The sequence below is a fragment of the Eleginops maclovinus genome, chromosome 10 (assembly GCF_036324505.1).
Source record: "Eleginops maclovinus isolate JMC-PN-2008 ecotype Puerto Natales chromosome 10, JC_Emac_rtc_rv5, whole genome shotgun sequence".
NCBI classification, from domain to species: Eukaryota; Metazoa; Chordata; class Actinopteri; order Perciformes; family Eleginopidae; genus Eleginops; species Eleginops maclovinus.
Window position 1 is genome coordinate 3,642,368 of NC_086358.1, and position 20,904 is coordinate 3,663,271.

A 20,904-nucleotide genomic window follows, 5' to 3' on the forward strand; every position below is an offset into this window, starting at 1 on the left:
TGCTGGTGATATATGTGAGAACTTTACCCAGAGGAAGCCGACGAAAACAAAGAGGTTTTTTGCGATCAATTTGTTCGAGTTGAGCCGAACAACAGAGGGATGGAGTTACAAGTTCATTACGCCAAAGAGTGGAGGAACAAATGAGCAAGCTCTGGAATAATTAAACATGAGAGTTTGCATTAATACCTCATTATGAGCGTTCATTAGCATTGTTGCATTCAAGCCTTATTTCACCCACTCAGCTCTGCTCAAGAGGACATGACGGAGCAGAGCTGTCTTCAGCCGTGCTAGCAGGAAGGGATTCTAATGTCTGCTGGTTAGTCGGTACACTGCTTGGGTCCAGACTGCAATATCTCATCTATAATTTGATGGATTGGCATGAAGTTTGGTGCAGATATCCATGATATCCAGAGGATGAAGGCCTATGAGTTTGGTGTATTTCAGAATTTCCCTGTAGCGCCAACTGGTGGTCAAAGTGTCCAATCCTGAAAAAAAAAGTTGTTCTAATTATGTTTTGGTGGTCTTCTACCTCCATTGATAATGGGACACATGTTGTTTGGTGGAATTTCTTTTTTCCCTTAACTATTGGATTGATTTGCTGTAGATTACCAGGGAAGATTTCAGAAGTCTGGCTCAAATTGGAGTGTGTGAGAGAGAGAACTCAGGGATTTTAGCCTTTGCGGACCATTTACATGCACTAAAACCTATATAACACACGGAAAACACCCAAAAAGTATTAAGGCCTCTTTAAAAGAACTTATGGTATTCAGACCCTGATAACAGCACAGCTCGATGTGTGAGTAAGGCACTTATGGAAGTGTTGAGGTGTGTTGGGAAGTGAATGCGGTTTAACAAACTGAATCTCTGCTTCTCGTGGTTTCTGTCTATCGAGCAAACACGACAACAGCGACTCATTCCCTCTGTGGCTGTTTCACTGTGTCTGTCACTTTAACAAGGTGTAGCACCTCGGCTCCCCCTGTGACACACACACACACACACACACACACACACACACACACACACACACACACACACACACACACACACACACACACACACACACACACACACACACACACACACACACAGACAGTGATACAAACACAAAGCATTCCCTGGATGGAATACACAAGTACACATGCACACAGACATTAGAACACACACACACACACACACACACACACACACACACACACACACACACACACACACACACACACACACACACACACACACACCAACAAAATGATTGTCTTGAGTATTGCACATACGCACAGAAAAGCAAGCACAGTAAGAGTAGACACACACACAACACACACACACACACACACACACACACACACACACACACACACACACACACACACACACACACACACACACACACACACACACACACACAATAGTGCTTTATCTGAGAAAAACCCTTCACCGTTTACTTGAGTTAGAAATGACAACAGTTCGGTTGAACGTATGTGAAATCCATGACAGTGTGCAGTTATCTGACTGGCTTCAGGCACCAATCAGCATCCACCTGCAGTCTCCCAGTCTCTGATCGACTCCACCATCGAACGTGAACACTGTCCATGTGTTGCTCAGATTTAGCCTCATTTCTCGCTCTCAGTGAGACTGCTGTCCAGCCCTGGAGCTGCTATAAAGCGCTGCCCATCTGGTGCTTTGGAAACTTCCCTGAGCTATATCGGTCTTAATGGCTCCCAATGGAGGCGGCTTTTGTTCTTAGACAGGCTAATGGATGGCCAAGGTTACGGGAGTCATTGTAGATAAGGTGAGGCTGTTGCTTTGATTTAACACCCGTCCAGCAGTCCTTAAGACCATGGGAGTTTCAGGAAGAGAGGGAAAGGGACTCTTTAAAATACCCTCCAGCGGGTGCATATGGACTTCTTTCTTTTCCTCCATGTTTTTCTCATTTTCTTACTCACACACACCCACGCATATGCTTGCAAAATTGAACCAATGATGAGAGCAATGAGCCGAAGCCGGAGCTAGAGAGGGTTTTGGGAGAGCAAATGAGATTTCAGAAGCAGGAGATCGGAGTTAGGTCAAAGCAACCTTGTGTGTTAAAAAATAAGAACGCTCAGAGCTCCATGCTGCTGCTGAACTGTCCAGGAGGGGAGGAGAGGAGGGTCTCCTACCACCGACTCTCCCATTGTGTGTTCATTAATCACTTACCAATTACATGTGGATTACGTTTCTTATGAACCAATGATTCAGCACTTTGAACTTATACCACCTGTTGTTAATATGTATTTCTTATTCGCTGTCTTCCTGTGGAATATGCACTTGTTTTTGAAGTTACATATTTGATAACCAATAAACTCTATAAAATAAATATCCAAAACATGACTTAAACACACATTACACGACACACACACACACACCTCCAGCAGTGGCTCAGTCAGTAGGGGCTTGGACTGGGAGTCGTAGGGTCGCCGGTTCAAGTCCCCGAACAGACTTGAAAAATATGGAAAGTGGACTGCTGCTTGGAGAGGTCCCAGTTCACCTCCTAGGCCCTGCTGTGGTGCCCTTGAGCAAGGCACCGGACACCTCCAATCCCCACGTTGAGTTTAATTAAATGTATTAACTGTATCAGGTTAGTTGAGGTTAGTTTAAGCAATTACATCAAGTTTAATTTTTTTAAAAGTGTGATATCTTTGCTTTCTACTAACCTCATTCAATTACGCGACATTTGTTGAAATAATGCATTTAATTAAAGTCAATATTTCAGTTTAAATCCATAAAGATCAATATGTGCTTTAGATTTAGGGCTATTTTAATTAACTTTCTATTCTATTCTTCTGATTTCAATTAAGCTTAAATAGCATTTTTTCACTCCATTTTAATATGAAACATCTTATCTTCTAAGGTTACTTTGTTACACACACTAAGTCAAAGAACATCATATTGTTATTTATTTTCTCCTTTATCTACTTGCAAGTAACCCTCCCAACCCTGGCCTTGATGTCTGCTGTAGGATTTAGGGATGGGAACGTCAATCGGTCATTGGGTCAATCAATTATGTATTGGCATGGAATTTGGTACAGACGTCCATGCTGCCCTCTGGGTTAATCTACTTAAAGATCCTCTTAATTGGAATCCGCAAACAGCTGGTCATGTTTACACTTAGTAGTAATCAGGTAACATTACTTCTATATTTTGAGGCTCAGATTAAGTCACTGATTCCCTGTTTTAAGATGCACATAGTTATTGTAATGGATTTTAAAGTAACCCTCCCATCCCTGTGTGCTTCCCACTCTCCCCCCTGCATCATCTCTCCTTTTCAGCCTCCTTCGGCCAGATTGCACGCCATAATGGTCCCACTATCACTGCTTGTACTCCGTTTCCTCTCTTTGCATTTCTTCAGAGCCATTCTGAAATGACTTCTATCAGGAGCCCAGTAAGGCCGCTGGGATGGATGACGTGAGACAGACAGATATGGAGAGTGAAAGACTGATGGATTGGCTCCATTATCAGTCGGCTTGTGCTCTTTGTGTCACGCCGAGCTTCTGGGTCTCCATCCCTCCCTGTGCCTCTTTTCCCCCTTCTGAACTCATCATGAGAGAATTATATCGGCCGTGGCAAATCAGTGTCTCCCTCCCAAACAAACACCAACAACAGAGGCTATCATGGGAGGAGGGAAGGAGGCGTCCATTGCGCCGCCAACAAACACAAGGACTCGTTCGGCGCTTACAGGACGGTCTGTGTTTTCATTACCTTGGTTTATAGGATGGCATTGTGCTGGTGAAAGAGCATCAGTCAGAAGCTGAGGACGAACCTTTCCAAGAAATTAGGTACTGGCCACTTGGATGCTATCAGAACCTGTGTGTGTGTGTGTGTGTGTGTGTGTGTGTGTGTGTGTGTGTGTGTGTGTGTGTGTGTGTGTGTGTGTGTGTGTGTGTGTGTGTGTGTGTGTGTGTGTGTGTGTGTGTGTGTGTGTGTGTGTGTGTGTGTGTGTGTGTGTGTGTGTGTGTGTGTGTGTGTGTGTGTGTGTGTGTGTGTGTGTGTGTTGATTTAAAACACATAAAGGCAGAAAATCCGACTACTATGGGACCTAAAATGGATTTCTGATTCTGAGAGGCTGGAAAACAAAACCGTATGCCGTTAAAAAAAGTTTAGTCAACAATCAAATCAGTGGTGATTCTTTTCCTGTTTTGTTTTTCCTCTAATCACTTAGTCAACTAAACAGTAAACCAGTTTAAAGCTTGAATAAAACAACAACTTATCAAGTAAAATGTGCCACTAATTGGTTTAATGGCCGCACTAGCATCGGTTGAAATCTGCTGCAATCAAACCACGATTGAACAACATTCCCTTCTCAAATCGGCGCATCCCAACCTCCAGATGTTGTCTTTTGAAACCTTTTATTCATCGTATTTCAGAAGAGCAGCGTGTGTCAATGAAGCCAGGGGAAGTTCTTGGAGAGTGTCTGAAGTTCAGTGACTCCTTCATCCTGATATATTTGGCTCAAGGTGTTTTACATTTTTCTCGACAGACAGCGAAGGGCACCCCCGCTGAGAGGCTGCTGCTGTGCTGCCGTCTGATGGGAGTTTTCAGGTCGTTGATTACTCGGTGTCATACCTGTGGAGTTACAGCAGCGGGGGGGAAACACACTTTGAACATTAACTGACACCGTCAAAGCTGGGATAAAGTTCTGTTTGCTAACAAAGAAGAAACACTCATAGTGGTGATTATGAACTGACTCATCTGTAGTTGTGCTTTCTATTATTTATGGTTTTCAGAATAAATTGACAAGTTGCATGAAGTGTGAATTTAGGGCGACAATAACAAGCAACATCTTCACACCTCAGTTTACACGAGAAGAGGAAAACGGCTTCATAAAGAGCTTTCAAAAGCCTTGATTATTTACACACACGTGTACCCTCCCCCCTCAAAACTCTCACGTGTATTTCAGATTTTGTAACGTGCAATTTTTTGTTACAGAAGGACGAGTGTGTCTCTGCTTTTGTTGAATTCTTCTGTCACATTCAAGGTCATGAATGCACCTGCAGGCAGGGTTAGTTTTATGGTTTCCTTCCAACTCTAGAACAAAAGCAAAACAGAAAAGCATTGGTGTTTGTTGGAACTGTGCAGAGAGCATTTGATGAGAGTTTTCTGTTGTTGTGGAGTTTGAATGCTGTGCGGTACAATTAGCGCTGTCTGGCTGGACTGGTGGCATATTAAGTGGATGTTTTGTCTATTCTATTTAAATATTTGCCCAAGTCCGAGCTGGTTGTAATTATTATATCTTTACCCTGGTGTTGTGTTTCCATCACTGTCAATGGGAGCTGGAGTCGATAAATACCAGAACTCCTGCAGAGTTTTGTGTCTGTTTTTGTGCCGATGTGAACCGTTCCCACTGAAAACAAAAGCCAGATATTACAGTGTTTCTGCCAGTGGTAGAGAGGCTATACATACACACTGCTAACATGCCAGTGATGTTGTGGCAGCATGAAGTGGAAAGAGAAGTCACCTTCATCTTTCTCTCCTTAATGACTCGGCTGGCGACAGAGCCAAATGTTATTTAAGAGTTTTTGGTCAACAAACTCATTGTGTTTGCTGCTTCTTTCATGGGTTTACCCGCTCATCATCATCCATCTCTCTAACCGTGCTGCTATCCTTTTCTTCATTCGCCCTGGTTGCTTTTTTATGAATCAGGCTTTCCTTTTTTTCCCACACAATTTCCTTCATTGTGCTCTCTGACGTTTTCTTCCGATCTGCTCCTAATTATTTTCCATTCTTGGACGGTGGGGTTGCTTTCAGAGGATGAGCTCCACGGACAAAAAGGGCTGATTGACAATAATAAATCACACATTTGGCAAGAAATTAAAAGGGTCCCTATGATTTAGAAGTTTTCCCTTTCCTGTAGTGTTGTTAGGTTTTAGTGCATGTTAATGGTCTTCAAAGGCTAAAATCCCCAAATACGTTCCAGAAGGACCTTCTCTCCTCCTGCCTGACCATAGTGACATCAATGTGTAACATTTCTGCTACTATTGGCTAGCACTCTTACACATTGTACATGATAGGTTAAGGGGCGGGACATCTCTAAGTGTTTGACCAATCACAACACAGCCGGCCAGCTAACCAATCAGAGCAGGCCGGGCTCTGGTTTCAGACTGGGGGGTGAAAAGAGGTGCTGCAGCACAGGCAGTATGAGAAAAATAAAGAGCTGTCTGAACAAAACATGTCACAGAAGAGACAGAAAATACTAATATGGACCTGAAAGTGAGCAGAATTGGGCCTTAGAGAACTGTTCACTACAAAGACCTGTTTTGTCCATTAGTGCACCCCAAAAAAACACCATCTCAGTATTAAGCACTTGAGTAAATAAAGAGTATGTACATTAGAAATAGCAGCATTGCAATCTTGAAAACTAGCACCTCTGATCCACTCCCCATCTGCTTTACATATGCATTTGAGAGATGTATGTGCATATTTTCCAAATGAGCTCTTCTCTTTGATCAGTAAAAAGTTGAGCTTCTCATTTCCACACATAGTCAAAAGCTGACTGCAAACTTCTCACAGGTTTTAATTATGCTAATAAGACCACATAATGTCTTTGTGACTTTTCACATTATTTCCCTCCTTATGCCCTTCAAACTTCATCATTATTTCTATAGAACCGAACGACATCAAGAGATACGGCAGGTTAAAATGTGCTCCGAGTCCTCTGCATTTTTAAGTATCATCTTTTCTGCATACGCTTGACTTCATGCATAGTCCATTACCTTTAAATGTAGCTGTTTGCATACTGTGAGAGGGGGAAAAATCATAGAGGATCCCAATTAATAGCAGTTACATAAAACCATCTTCCCTGTGCCTCCCAAAGCCTTTAATATGCACCGTATGAAACCACATAAATCAGTCGCTCGATGAATAATTGAGACGTCCTCGTTGACACTCTTTCAGATGTGCCTGCAACGGACTGCCGCCCATCCCGGGGGAAATGTCGTATGGGAACTGTGTTAGCACCTTTAATTTCTATATTAGCCATTGGGTATGGTCGGGGGTTATCCGCGGAGACTTCTAGAAGCTTTAGTGAGAGTGGCTCTGATTAGTCGAGGCTCAGGCCGCATTGTGATGGGCTGCTTTAGCTATGCAGATGAGATAATACATATGCATTAATGTGAACTCGCTGTGTGTGTGTGTGTGTGTGTGTGTGTGTGTGTGTGTGTGTGTGTGTGTGTGTGTGTGTGTGTGTGTGTGTGTGTGTGTGTGTTGCATTCAAAGACGGATAGATGTTTGGTTTTTTAATGCTGATGATCTTGTGTGCTGGAATCTGAGTGTGTGAGCGGCGTGTGAGTGATTATGGTTATGATAATGGCTGGTTGGTGACAGAAAGAGATAAGTATTAAGTTGATGACGGTAATGATGAATGTTTTATGATGATGATGATAATTACAAGCGTTGTCTTGGTCTTACATCCATCAGTCAGAGATTAAAAACCCTCGGGATGAGGCTGCTTTCTCCGACACGCCGCAGAGTCAGAGCCGTATCCACTTCAGCGTCATTCACATTAGATTTCCATTTTTAGGCACTTAAGTCAGTGCTCTTATCCGGAGCGATTCGCAGTGGGGAGGTTGTGCTTCAGTGTCGTGTTTAATGCCACTTAAACAAGATGCTTAGCTGGTGATGGACATGTGTTGGAAAGTTTAAAACTGTGACGTTATAGCTGGAGGGGGAAGACACAACAAGAGGCTGGATATTATGGTGCTATGACAGGTCACCTTAAGGTGACTAAAAACAAACAAAAACTCAATCATTCAAACCAATTCGATTTATATAGCCCAATATACCCTTAATATGTACAGCGTAGAGCCTATTAGTGGAGAAAGATATGATTCCCCAACAATATAAGGCAAAATTGGAAGATATATAGAAAATATACCACTTTTACGGGGACCTTTAGACAGACATTATGAGAGATCAGTGTTTTTTGAACATTAAAGCATTAGAAACCCAATGAATAAGTCTGACCCTGAAAATAAGCTGTCATATCTCCTGTAGAAATGGTGAAATAAAACTGCAAATGTTCTGCCTTTATACGCATTAAAAACCAATATAAATGTGATAAGCTTCCTGTTCGATGGCCTGGAGACACAGTTTTACAACCACTACTGTACAAGATCAACTGCAACCTCTAAACTGAACACAAAGTCTGGAACCCATTCATAAAAACAGCAAATAAACATGTGTTATTAGAGTTTAAAACCCTTCATAGATGTTAAATTGATTGTATACATCTCCAATGGTTTTGAATTAAATTCCTGAATCCATAAATGGCATGCATCACCATGCTTCAAACTTATGCACCGAGTTGCTTCTCTGCTGATAGCCTCTTTCATGTTGCATCAGCATCTTGGCCCGCACATCATCTAAACGTGAACCATGATAAACTGAATTCCTCTTTTGAAGACGTCTCTGAGGTGAAGCCCTGCTGTGTGGCTTCATCAGCGCGCTGCCCTCCAATAAAAACTTCAAAGGCGCCGTGTTAGCGGGAGGGAATGGAATGTGAGAGGTGGAGTTCGTCAGGGCCCTTTGGGGTGTAACAAAATCAGGATGAGGCTGGTGATGGAGTCGTCCCTTTGGCGGGGTGAGCAGCGAGTGTGATGATCTCTGCTTTAGCCCCCAGACATGTGATTAGATCTCTGCAGCAGCGTCATTTTTCAGTCTGCTTCACCTCCCCTCTCTGCTCCCAACTCTCCCTCTCCCTTGTTACTCCCAATCAGTGTTAGAGGTAGCAATCTACAGAGTAACACTACAGAGTAAACCTACATAGTAAGGCTACAATTTAAGGCTACAGAGTAACGCTACAGAGTAACGCTACAGAGTAACGCTACAGAGTAACGCTACAGAGTAACGCTACAGAGTAACGCTACAGAGTAACGCTACAGAGTAACGCTACAGAGTAACGCTACAGAGTAACGCTACAGAGTAAACCTACATAGTAACGCTACATAGTAAGGCTACAGAGTAACGCTACAGAGTAACGCTACATAGTAACGCTACATAGTAACGCTACATAGTAACGCTACATAGTAACGCTACATAGTAACGCTACATAGTAACGCTACATAGTAACGCTACATAGTAACGCTACATACTAACGCTACATAGTAACGCTACATAGTAACGCTACATAGTAACGCTACATAGTAACGCTACATAGTAACGCTACATAGTAACGCTACATAGTAAGGCTACATAGTAAGGCTACATAGTAAGGCTACATAGTAAGGCTACATAGTAAGTACAGAGTAACGCTACAGAGTAACGCTACAGAGTAACGCTACAGAGTAACGCTACAGAGTAACGCTACAGAGTAACGCTACAGAGTAACGCTACAGAGTAACGCTACAGAGTAACGCTACAGAGTAACGCTACAGAGTAACGCTACAGAGTAACGCTACATAGTAACGCTACATAGTAACGCTACATAGTAACGCTACATAGTAACGCTACAGAGTAACGCTACAGAGTAACGCTACAGAGTAACGCTACAGAGTAACGGTACTGCAGCATCCGGACCACCAGACTCAGGGACAGTTTTATACCACAGGCTATAAGACTGCTGAACTCCTGAGCTCTGTGAATGTCTACTCACATCTGTTTATAGTACACACATATATATATATATATATATATATATATATTATACACATCTGTTTATAGTACACACACACATACATATATATATATTATACACATCTGCCATACATATCTGTTTATAGTACACATATCTATATATTATACATATCTGCCATACACATCTGCTATACATAATATATGCATCTGTCCATACCTCCTCATTCAACAGAGTAAAGTACTTAAATACTCTCAATGTATTCCACATATGTATATATTTCACATCCTCAAATCTTTATTGTTGTTATTGTAAATATTCTTCTCTCTTTTTGCACTACTTTATTATCTTATTTGCACCATGTATGTTGAGTTGTTGGAGGAGCACGCGACATAAGATTTTCATTGCCAACATATACGTTGTATCTGCTGTGCATATGACCAATAAAACCTTGAAACCTTGAAACATAGTAAGGCTACATTACAGTTACTAAACCCGGAATTATGTCATTACTTGCATTACTTTAACAGAGATAAATAGGCGTGTCGCAGCTAATATCGTGGAGGAAATGTTGCTCATTTAGCCGGTGTAATCGCTATCTTTCCGAAACATTTGGAGCGAGAAACAGGTAACAGGGCTGTTGCCATCAAACTGAGGTAAAGAAAACAGGGCTGATGATCAAACAAAGAGCAGAAACCAGAGGATTTGTGTAAAGGTTTAAGGATTTGTGCTGATCTTGACATTAATGAGGTTAACTTAATATTGTTATTTGTCATTTGATTCATGGTGAATCTCAGGTGATACAGAGTGATCCCACATTTCTGTAGTTGGTAGTTTAACTACTCAGCAGTGAGTAAATTAGTAAAGCAAGGCATTTCTTTTTTAACAAGTAACTAACACAAACACTGCTCCCATTTCAGTTTACCCATCTTGTTTGAGTCTCTGATTGTCTCCTCCCTATGTTTCATTTCCCCCTCCCTTCTTTCTTCCAGTTGCTCTACATCCCCCCACTCCCCGCCTTTACCCTCAATCATTTTGCTTCCTTACTACGCTAAAAGCCCATTTTAAGGACTTGTCAGTGAGTCATTCACTGAATATGAAAGAGGGCGAGCGAGATGGAGTCTCCTACCGTGACTTATATTTTAGTAAAGTGTTTAAGGAAGGCCTCACAAAGAGGAGTGGGAGGGAGGGAGTTGACAGGAGAAGGGAGTGGGAAAAAGAAGAGAACGGAACAAAAAGGAATTGTGATAAAAGACGGAGATAAGAGCCTCAGCTTGTCCTGTTTTTCCTCCTGCTGCGGCGTCAGGCAGTTTTTCTGAGGTAGCCTCCGACTCAGAAGTTGAATGCTCATATCTGGTTACCACCCGCCGGTCTTTAAGAACTTGTGCTGAGTCCTCCAGTGATAAAAGGCTTACAGAGTGTGCTGTATTGATGGCTGTTTTTGTATGAGGAAAAAAGAAAGTGCATTTTCTTTGCAGATGGGCCTACAAAGCAACATTGTGAGATTCTTTATCCAGCATGATAAATGAGCGCTTCACCTCCTGACTTTCTGTATTTACCTCCAGCACTCGGACCTCTCCACAAACTTCTCTTTAAAAGTCGCTATGTCACATCAACTGCTGACATTTCAATTATGCTTTTTCAAACTAGCAACACAATACTGAAAAAATACCCTTAATTAATCTGACTTTAACTCTGCAGTACAGTGTAGTTTATCTGCATTAGTTATGCTTTTTTTAATCTTAGGTCTTTAGATCTCCATCCATGTTATTTCAAAGCTGGTAAAAGTTCTGTACTTAAACAGCTCTTAATCAGGTCTCCTGGACCCCTCAAAGCACTTCACATACTACGAGTCATTCACTCGTTCACACCTCATTCATGCAGAGCAGCACCACTTGCTCTAGGAAAGCTAACACTCACTCACACACACACACACACCGACCGTTGGCCATCGGGAGCAACTCAGGGTTCAGTATCTGAACGGGCTGGGATATGTTATAATGAATATTTCAATATGAGAAAGGGATAAAAAACAACGTGTTGCTAATTGTAAAATACCCAACGAGAATTATCATTACATCCGCAGCTTTTTGGCGCTTCGGAGCAAATTTGAGCTCATCGTTTTTGTCTTCCGACCAACAAAGGTTCACTCTCACTGTTCTAGTTGATGTCATTATCTGCCAACAAGGATTTCTGCAATAAAAAAAGGTACAAATGTAAATGTATACTCTCCGTCCTCCACCGAAGAGTAAAGTAATACAGTTACTAACCAGCTGGTAAACATAATGGAGCATTTAGTAGTGGAAAAGGAGGGGGTGGAGACCAAAAACAGAGCAAAAAGGATTCATATGTGGTGAATGTTTACACAGGCAAATGTGTGCTAACAATCTCCACCCTATTAGATCACAGCCCATTTCTGCCTCCCAAAAACGCACCAAAAATTCCGTTGTTCCAGATTTAAATGAAGTATGTTTGTGATTGTGGTGATTTATTCAAGTTTAATACCAGTGGGGTGACAGACCACATGTCCTCTTTATGGCTTAAGTGGTTAAATGAGGTTGCTTTCAGAAAACACATGCTGCTGCTGGTACTTCTGGTTTGCTATGCTTTTCCAGGAGGTGTTGGCATTATTTTCCTCCTGAATGCATTTTTAATAACTCAACTGATAATGCATTCTGATTATGCTGCAGATGAACATGCAGTCTGCTCATCAGCACTTCTCTTTTCAACAGAAACTCTTTCAAAAGCTCCAATATGCACTCAGGGATTGGTGGCAGGCACGGTGTTGTTGCCAGGATTTGCAAAGTGATGTGACATTTTCCCCCTATTCAAACAGAGAAACAGAAAGAAGAACATTCGATTAATAAGTGCCTTTCCAGTTTTATAGTTGTGATGAAGGAGAAGCTTGGTTATTTGGTAAAAAGTTTGTAAATAAACTCCCTTGTCACTGTCTTTTAGTTTCAGTAATTACGTTTTAATGACACGGACCCTTTAATAAATACGAGCTGCTTCTCTTCTTCATGTGTCACAGACTAATGGAAGCAGAACAACAGAGATCTATTTATGTGTTCTCCACATGCTCACAGTACACAAGAGATGGCTTGTTAAATTACATATGTAACAGCCTTTCAACGGTGGTAAGCACGTATGAATAACCCTTTATCCGTCATCGACTGCGTCTCTCTGATTCATTTTGTTCCTGTGTGAGAACAAGGTTTGAAACTGCATATGAGCGTACGTTTATACTGAGAATGACATCAAATGGCGTATGTAGTCTGCATATCATGTGGATTTTGTGTAAGTGAGACATATCTGGATGTACAATACAACTTCTGAGAATGAAATCTGAGCTTAATGCACATAATAAGACAACCCACAATGCATTGGGGCTCTTATTACCAATGATGGCGAGTGACGTTAGGTTCAAAGTCAAAAGGAAAAGCTTGAGAGCTCATGTGTGTACTTTGCGAAACATATTTAACTGTTAAATGTATGAATTTTAATTTTATAGAGCCAATTAAGCGGTCAGAATCGCTGTTTTCAGCCTCTTAAATATTAACAAGCTCTAACCTTTCTCTGTTTTATATCAAATTGAAGTGACTGTCTTTTGGATTTTGACTGACACAATAAGATATTCAAAGACTTGGAGGAAATGGTATTGTTTGGGGCGGCATTTGTTACTTTCTTCCAGTATTTTATAGACCAGGAGGTTCAAATACACTAGAAGAAATAATGACTGATGAGTGGGAAGATGTTCAGAGCGAAAGAGGACGTGTTGAATTGGAATTGTGAAGACGTCTTGCTTGAGTTTACTCCAGCGTGAACAAACATGGCATACTAATTTCGAATTGAGTCGGCAGTGTGCAGTACTTAGTGAGTGAGTGTGCTATGAAAACAAGTCGAGGGATACATCTCTGGCAACCTCCGTCCTGCAGAGACACAGGGTGGAGGACACACTGACGGGGGAAGCCAGTGTTTTATCCTCCAAAATAAATACCGTATATCACCCTTTATCTGTAGACTGGGGGTAGTTATAAGTGCAAGACTGAAGATCTTATATCTTCTGCAACGTCTACGAATGGAGCTTTCTTTCACCTCCACTTAGTGTGGATTATTTGGCTTCATCTCGCCGACACAATGCTATCAGAAGCTGTTTCAATTGTTGATGGCTTTGAGGCCGGTCATTCATTTCCCTATTTAATGTAAAATCCAACACACTCAACGGAAGAATGCTTGGTTTTATTCTCCATCCTGCCGCCTCCATTCTCTCCTCCTCTTCACTCTAACTTTATTTAACTCGCCCTTCCACCTTTTTTTTTTTTGGTGCTTGTAACTGAAATTTGCCCCTTGTCTTGAGTCTCTTTACATCCTCCTCTTCACTCTTAAAACAGCAATCTTCCTCCTCCTTATCTCGTCCTCATCTGCATGCACGGCTCCTCCCCTCGCAGCGTCTTAATTCAGTAGGATGTCAGGAGCTCTAAAATAAACACCTTTACTGAAGTCAAGATAGTAATCAGCCGCTCTCTGTCGCTAGTGTTGTCTCCACGACTTTGTTCCCCTTTATTTGGCCCTCAGTTTGCCTCAGAGTTTCACTTTTGCTTTAAAGCTCTGTTAACTGTTTATTTTTGGGTTTGAGGAGATCCAGTACATGAATATCTGAATGTGTGTTTGAAGGAATGAAGGACATTGTGTGTCATTTGTTGCATGTTGTTGTGCAATTAGGACTTCACTGGTGCTCGGGGTGCTATATTTCCAATTATTCACTTGTCAATCGATCAGTTTGGGTATTTTGTTTTGGGTTCTCTCTTATAACAGACCTACTTTTTATACATTTTCAGTTCATCCATGTTGGCCACTTGAACTCCTCTTTATTCCTTAACAAGAGAATAAACAGAAGGAATATAAACACGCTGATCTTAATAAGATAAAGGTTGCCATTATCAAGGTTCATCGTGTTAGCTTGCCAACTAGCACATCGTTCAAAGTACAGTTGAAGAAGATGGAAACTTGTTTAGCATGTATTTGGTAAGTGGCAGACAAATTGGGGCTCCATAACCAACGTTATTACAACTCATCCTCTGCAAAACGTGAAAGACTTAACTCCAAACCTCAAACTCTACCCTATAGTGTAACTTCAGGAGAGGCTCCAGACAGGAAGCTCATTCATGTCTCTCTTCTTCTGTGGTCCTTTGCTTCTTCCCCTGTCTCCAAAACTCACAATGGTCTCTTTTTTCTGCCTAATTGGGCAAATGTTTTTATCTACAATGATCTATGAAGAGAAAGGGGGGCTGCTGCCGGTGCTTTGGTGCGACTTGACTCATTTTCTTTCCCTTAAGAAAAACACCTTTAAAGACGTGTCTTTTTATGTGTTTCCGGCTCTCCAAAGCTCTAACTGTATACTATCTGCCCTGCACCAAAAGACACTCAATCAGCAACTAGATGGTAACTTTACTGGAGCATTTAGTAAAGAAAAAGCCTCAGGAACTGGTGGAGACCAAAAAGGAGCAAAAGGAGAGTAAATATCAACCTCTTTTTATCACTTTAGTCAAAATGTGTGGTCCCCAGACTGGAAACAAACATATATTTTTGGTTCTTTGCTACGTCTCCTCGCTCCTCAACTCAAAATGATCTCTATTTTCTGCCTAATTGGACACATTTTTTGTAATCTACAATGATAAAGGGGGTGACACAAGCTTTTAAAGACATCCTGGGATCTTTAGTTTCTCTTTCCAGCTCCCCAAAGCTCTCCTATTTTTGTGTTTCCTTCTTTCATAACTGTTTTCTGCTGACAGTGACTTCAGCAAGATGTAACCGTATACTATCTGCCCTGCTCCTAAAGGAAGAGGGACTCAGTTAGCATCTAGCTGGTAACTATATTGGAGTATTAAGTAGTGAAAAAGCCAGATTTTTCCCCCAAAAGTGGAGCAAAACGGAGAGTGAATGTCTCAAAATGGTCTCTATTTTCTGCCTAATTGGTCACATTTTCTCTCTACTATGATCCGTTGAGAGGAAGGGGATGACATAAGCCTTTCGTCCCGCCCTTTGAGGTGACCTGACTCTCTCTCTGAAGCACACACCTTTAAAGACTTCCTGTTGCCTTTAATGTCTCTGTGGCTCTCCAAAGCTTCTCTCCTAATGTGCTTCCCTTCTTTTCTAATTGTTTTTTAAAGGGTTCAAATCAAAGCCCTGCGATAAAAAACCCATTAATTTGTTCTTCTTGTTGTTGTTGTTTTCCTGTTGTTTGTCCCTTGCTTTGCCTCCTTCTGGTCCCGACACCTTCAAACAGTGCTACATTTCTTCAGAGTGAAGCAGAACATGTTTTAACAGGTTGTAGGCAGATGGTTACTTGTTTGTTTTTATAATGTTCCTCATTAACTCCACCAAGGAGGGTCTGTTTTGTTTTTGTTGTTCAGCTGGATCACCGGTTAAACAACTTGTCCTATTTTCAGGAGGCAGTTTACAGACATTATTTTTTTACTTATGGAGGTCTGAGCGCTCTCCTTTCTATTTACAACCAACGTTTCAATGTCTCGGACCAATGGGAGAACGTGTGTGTTTATTACTGAGCTTAAATACAACTGATAGGAAGGCTGTGTAACGAAGGACATCACCAAGGCATGTAGACTTATAACTAATTGAAAGGTATCATTAAAAGCAAGCCTTTATGTTACCCACTCAGTTTCAGCCCTACATGTACACAGATAAAATAAGGAAGGGATGTGCAGCGTGGCGGTCATTACTGGAACAAGAACACCCTTCAGGATAATCAAGATCCCTCAGCGAAGAAAGCCACATACTAAACAAACCCACCACTCAGTATCAGTATTAATGGAAATGATTTTATTGATTTGAGAATGATCGTAAGAAAAACATAGTCGGTTGGATCTCCAGCAACAAGAAGTGGAACTAAAATGAACGCAGCTCTGATTGATGTTTTCTGTAAATGTCCAAAGTCTGTTCACAGTTTTTGATCCACTAACCAGTCCTTAAACACTGCAGAGCCCAGACCCTGTTCCTGTTAGTGTTCACTTCCTGTCTCCTTCTGCTATCGGACGTTCCCTCTCCCTTCATCCTCCTTAGCAATGTAGTGCAGCGGTCTGTACTACTGTCATATTGCCCTCTGAAATGTGCAAGTCGACCAATCAGAATTGAGTATTCAACTAAGCCGTGTAATGCAACAGAGTTTGTAACTGTCCGGCTAATTACATTTTTAATCAGACGCGCTGCTGCAGATTGAAATCAAGCTCTGTTTGAATTCTGTTCTGCAGAGAGAATCCTTGGACACTTTAGCACAATGGGGATACATTTGACTCAGGACACTGGGAAATCCAAGCCTCCAAAACCATGTAGCTCTCTCATCACGACGATGGCGTCTCGTTGCCTCTGTGGCATCGATAAGAGGGGCTGATGCTGACTCATCTTTCCAGCCTTTTTTTAATACACCTCAAATTGTAAAGGAATTATGTTCAGCCCACGTTAAGACCAGGAGGGAGGGAGGGATGGAGGGGTGATGGATGGATGATGGATGATGGAGGGAGGGATGAGAGGGATGGAGGGAGGGATGGAGGGAGGATGGAGGATGGATGGAGGGAGGATGGATGGATGGATGGATGGATGGATGATGGATGGATGGATGGATGGATGGATGGAGTGGATGGATGGAGGGAGGGATGGAGGGAGGGAGGGAGGGAGGGAGGGATGGATGGATGGATGGATGGAGGGATGGATGGATGGATGGATGGATGGATGGATGGATGGATGGATGGAGGGAGGGAGGGATGGATGGATGGATGGATGGATGGATGGAGGGATGGATGGATGGATGGATGGATGGATGGATGGATGGAGGGAGGGAGGGAGGGAGGGAGGGAGGGAGGGATGGATGGAGGGATGGATGGATGGATGGATGGATGGATGGATGGATGGAGGGAGGGAGGGAGGGAGGGAGGGATGGATGGATGGATGGAGGGATGGATGGATGGATGGATGGATGGAATATTTTTGTTGCAGCAGCATAAAAACAAGGCAATTTAATTACAATAAAATAAAGTAGCATTTAAAAAGGAAGTAAAAAATATACATTTGGGACAAAAAGAAAGAAATGTACCCAAAATATAAACAAAAACTAAATATGAAGCAGGATGTTATATGTACAATAAGTGTGAAAGGTGTGGAATATTAAATAGAATAAATATAGAATGTACAGTATGGTATACTTTAGTGAAATTGGTCTGACAGCGGCTAACAGAAACACTGGGTACAGCTAGCATGTAGCACACATCAGCAGCTCATACATCAGGGAGAAGAAGATGTCAGCGTAGCCTTCATCTGTAAAGTGATCTTGGTCTCCTGCGGGGCTGGAAATGGCTTTGCACACCTTTTTCTTTTTTTCCCAGCAGTGGGAACTCCTACAGTAACAGGGTCTTCTCAGAGAGCCTCAGCAGGGAGAGAGAGAGACATCATTATCATCTGTGGCTCACCACTGCTCGTAGTCAGGATACCCTCGGGCTAAAGATCCAGCTAAATGTCAAGCAAAGAAAAAGCTGCAATTATCCGTTCACTGACTTCCCGTTTCAGATCTTTATTTCTGTTGTTACTTCACAGTGTGCGAGTCCTCTCTCCCTCAGGAAGCTTGTTACCCTGCAGAAGTCCTCAGAGATGCAGGTTTGGTTTTCCTTTACGTCTGCATTTTGCATCTCCACGTGTCTTTGAACCAGGTGTTGTAACTTCTTCACACGGGCAATTAGAGACTCTGAATCATGCACGGTGATGGAGGCGTGTACGAACACCGCAGAGCAGCTCCCCGCGCTGAGGGGTCTGGTAATAGGGATAGTGATAAATAAATGAAAGCAGATACTAGACTTCTTACAGCGAAGCAGGCTGGGAAACACAGTGATCAACTTTTTGGGAAACATCTGTCTTTGATTATTGAAACTATTGTCACTGGAAATCACAAAAAGTAAGATCTGTTTTTGTGTTTCAGGTTTTATTTTGAAGGAGTTGTTTTTCTTCCTGTCTTCTTTGTGTTATCCCATGTTTCTGATTGTCTGCCTCGCCCTGATACCATCACTCTGCTCTCTCCAGTGTGTCTTGTCAGTGGGATTAGTCCTGTGTGTATATATGACTGTCTACCTTAGTATTCTCTCTCAGTTTTTCGTCAATTTTCCCGTCCATGTTACTGCGGTGGTCCATCTGTGTTCCTCATGCTACTGCTTTTGATATTCGTGCACCTCCATTTCTCATTTTGTGTGTTCCTCTATACTTTTCCCTTCAGTTTTTATTGCCTCGCCTGGTCCCTCTCATCAGTTTAAGTTCATCCGAAGCTCGCTTTCCATCCTTTATACCGACCTCCCTTCAGTTTGGTTTCAACTTCCTGCCAAATTGTGACTTGACTGTGTTTATTCAGAAGGTAGGGTAATGGTGCACTTCATTCACTTGTGGCTGAAATTGGTATTACAACAACAAACACTGCAACAAAAATGATGCTAACAAAGAACATCATAAATAGATAAAAAATACCAACAAACCAAACTTTGTATTTCTATTTTTTTATTTTTTTGTTCGACTGCTCAAATGTTGTCCGCCAAAGCATATTTTTCTGTGCAACGTCAATTAGTGTGCCTCAAAATGCAGGTATATTGCACTCCAACATGGCTCCTGTTTTGACACAGTGTCCCAGAGACTAAGGATAGGGTTATAAAAAAGTTCCTGCATCCTTGTTTGTAAAGCAGATGTACCAATCTCTGCATTTTTACAGCTAAACCTCCTGTTGCCCTTTATTTCTGGATGCATTTTGTCTTATTCCTGCAGGATAACTTGTAGATAACATCTCTCCGGTGAAGATAAGGAAGTTTGATCTTTACCAGGAATATCCTCCAAAGCTGTCGACAGTAAACAAACACACAGATCCTCAGACTCAACACAGTGAGCACATATTTCTGAAGCTATTTTTTGAGGGAGAAATCCAACTTCCTGCACCTCCACCAGTCTTAATAGCAAAAGTGCAATGCAGTTTACTTTGTTATAACTCAAGAACATCCCTTTTCATTTGATTGTGCTACATTGAGCGAGTTTGCACCTGAAGTAGGTGAGCCTTTTTTGTGGGAAAAGTCGATATACTGCTATAAAAGAGGCCAAATTGAGCACTTTCCTTCTAAAAAACCCATCTGCACATCCTAAATTGCTTAAGCTATCAAAGGTTTCCAGCTTATATTGACTCTTTGAGGTTATAGTTTGCATCAAATGCATTATAGTGCTTTAAACACGGACAGTTGAGAGGCCACGTCGCTGTTTGAAGCAGCTTTTATTGGAAATATCAAAGCGACGGGAATCCAATATTCAGAGAGGCCACAGTTTGGATGTCACCGAGATTTCTGTCGGAGATAAAGAAAGACTATCTGAGATGATTCAGGGAGAGAGAGTAGACGTGTGTGTGTGTGTGTGTGTGTGTGTGTGTGTGTGTGTGTGTGTGTGTGTGTGTGTGTGTGTGTGTGTGTGTGTGTGTGTGTGTGTGTGTGTGTGTGTGTGTGTGTGTGTGTGTGTGTGTGTGTGTGTGTGTGTGTGTGTGTGTGTGTGTGTGTGTGTGTGTGTGTGTGTGTTGCCATAAATAAGCATGGCAATGAGACGGCGTAAAGTGGATTATTCGCTTTGCTAATGCTGCAAATGTGAGGAGCCATTTGATGTCTGAGGATCTGCGGACACTATGGGACTGATTCTATCGTTGCATCTCGTTAAGGCAGCTCTTAATGTTTGTTCAGGGACAAGAGACTTCATGTGGACATGCACTGTAGTCTGGTCTTTGAAGCAGGCATGTTCATTTTGAAGAGTTTAATCATTATAAACCAACCAGATCTGCATATTTTGGTATCAGATTGTTAAAATAGGATGTTTGGTTTTGTCCCAAGATGTATTTTAAAGCATAACATGTCACAAACACTCACTGAAATATAACTTAGAGGTGTGTAAAGAGGGTGGTATCACGTATTAGAAGTGAAATTAGATTAAAATGCATTCATTTTGTTAAAAAAATCGAGTTATTTGTCGAGCTTCTCCGGTGCTTTAAGTTCAGGGTATTTTATCTGACGTTATGGAATATTTAAAAGCACAAACCTTGCTATTCCTCGACCCGATGCTTCACTAAGGGCTTTCACTTTGACGTGGCATGATCTTAAAGTGATGGAGTGATTGATCTAAGTCTGCAAGATGTGTAAGAACTCTACTTAATGAAGGTGGTAGATATGTCTGAGTGCTTATTTAACACTTATGACAAGTCCAGACTAAAGATGTGGATTATAAAATATAGATCT

The 20,904-nt window shown here is 41.8% G+C and overlaps 1 protein-coding gene across 2 annotated transcripts in view; it reads left to right on the plus strand.

Moving 5' to 3' along the window:
* snx29 (sorting nexin 29) overlaps positions 1-20,904 on the plus strand; it is a 130,853-nt gene that overhangs the window by 84,486 nt on the left and 25,463 nt on the right. The gene's annotated exons all lie outside the window — the stretch shown is intronic.